A 2,520-nucleotide genomic window follows, 5' to 3' on the forward strand; every position below is an offset into this window, starting at 1 on the left:
ACCTTGGGCTTCCGTGGACACCCAAGAGACTTTTACGGATACCAACAGAAGAGGAATTGCTAAACTGTACGGAAACATATCCCCAACAAATAAACAACATTCAAGCAAGGCCTTTCGGCACAAAGGGGGCATGTCTATATACCTTTGAAGGCAAAGCAGTACCACGCTTTGTCTATCTCAGCGACATAGAATACAGGTGCAAACCATTCCGGCCAGTGATGCAGGTCTGCGAATGCTGCCTGAAAACAGGACACCGTGCTGACATTTGCCCCACTCAGCAGGAAAAAAGATGCTACAATTGCGGAACACACAATTCTTCACCAGGACATCTCGATTGCAGAAAGACTGCATCGTCTGCAACACATCCAACCACTCCACCAATGACACAAACTTTCCGACAAGACAAAATAATTACAGAAAAAGAGGGAAAAAGACAGGCAGTACTGGTGAACCCGCAATCGGACGCCATTCTTATGAAGAAACTGCTGCACAGAGCACTCTTCTAGATGTGCAAAAGAAGCAAAAGATTGAGCAGAAGCAAAAGACTGCACTCTAGCCCACGACTGAGCACGAGCACAAGACTGAACATCTTCCCAAGAATGAGCATCGGCCCAAACTGAACCAAACCAACTCGACCGGCCGGGAGAACCGTAAAGTTACAGCAACATCATAACACTGCCCATGAAAGTGAATGAGACCAACGGTCCAAGCAAGGCACTCACCGTCCAGCGAAAGAAACCTTGGAACCGAAGCACAGAAGAATGGCCACCCCTCCCACCGCTGAGGAAGCAGAACCCAGTCACCTTCGGAGCAGGCCATTGTGACCGAGAATCCGGAACCGTCGCACAACCAAGATAACAAAAACCGCACAGAAAAGCACAGTGCGGACCCCGTATACGCCGGACATAAAGCTTTGGAGCACAGTTGCACCAAGACGGACGCCACCGAGCCACGGGCCTCTATCTCGAAAGCCAGTGGATCCGCAGCCCGCTTCCAGGAGACCCAGGAGACTGTCACTCCGGAACGCTACACCCGAGAGAGGAGCCAGACCTGCTAAAACGGGTAAGTGGTCCGTCCAAGCAGCCTCCCCTAGTACCCTTCGTCCAATCCCTGACCCCCCTATTACACCTCAAGAGGCGGTAAAGCAATACATAGGTTCCGCTGAATTTCGTTCAGAAATCACTAGCATAATCAACACTATAGCTGCTGAACAACACGAAACGATGCAGCAAGAGCCCACACAAATCCAGCACAGCTCATACAGTCCATGACTGACAGTATAGAAGCTCCGATCAACACACGCTTGGAAAAACATGAAGCCGGCATCAATAAGCTTTTCGAATTTGTACCTCATGAGGAATCACCTCGCAAGCAGCACGCAGTTCAACCCGCTACCTGTCCTCATCCAGTATCTCCAGACCAGCAACATGGCACAGAACAATAGCATGCAAAAAGGTCGGCGGCGACGCCAGTCCACTACACTAACGGAAACAATTATATGGCAATGGAACTGTCGCAGCATATGCCGAAAACAAGCGCAACTAGCAGAATATATCGACAATTCCCCTAATTCTCTCCATGTCATCGCTGTGCAAAAGACGGAAACAAATTGCATTCATATCCGCGGATATCACACGGCAGCCCTTAAGCCACGTACAGCACTTTTCACACTCGCATCCATGCCAGCGCTAGACCGCACACCGACAAACACGCCCGAGAGCAAGGGCACTCAGTATAGTGCGGTAGAGCTCAGCTCACCCGGGCACACATATGGTCTCACTGTTCTTAACATATACAGCAATTCCAAAGATAAAGGCAGAGTTATTCCGTGCATCCTGGGTTCCTTTCGTTCCTCAAAGCTCTTTGTGGTGGTTAAATTTAATGCACGTCGCACGCACTGGGGATACACCTTGGATCCCCCAAAAGTAACCTCATTTCTACCGCAATGGCTGATTACAACCTTGGCATGATCACAAACCCCACCATACCCCTCGCATTGGCACAAGTGTCACCTCACGACACCACACCCGATCTCACATGGGCCACTTCGAACATAATCGCTAAATCTGACACGATAACCTGGGGATCTTTAACGTGCACTGACATCGCACAGCACATGGGCGCCTTAGCGTTTTTCCTCCACAAAAACGCAGCCGCAGCGGTCGGATTCGAACCCGGGAACTCCGAATCAGTAACCGAGCGCCCTAACCACTGAGCCACCACGGCGGGTGCGAAATGAAATAGAAATTGTTTTTTGGGGGGAAAGGAAGTGGGGCAGTATATGTCTCACATCTCGGCGGACACTTGAACCGCGCCGTAATGGAAGGGATAAAGTTGGAACTGAGCGAAGAAAGGCTGAAAGAGGTGCCGTAGTGGAGCCCTGAATATGAAAAAATGAAAATTAATAATAATAATAATAATAATAATAATAATTGGTTTTTGGGGAAAGGAAATGGCGCAGTGTCTATCCCGTATATCGTTGGACACCTGAACCACACCGTAAGGGAAGGAATAAAGGAG

Source organism: Amblyomma americanum, chromosome 6, assembly GCF_052857255.1.
Source record: "Amblyomma americanum isolate KBUSLIRL-KWMA chromosome 6, ASM5285725v1, whole genome shotgun sequence".
NCBI lineage: Eukaryota > Metazoa > Arthropoda > Arachnida > Ixodida > Ixodidae > Amblyomma > Amblyomma americanum.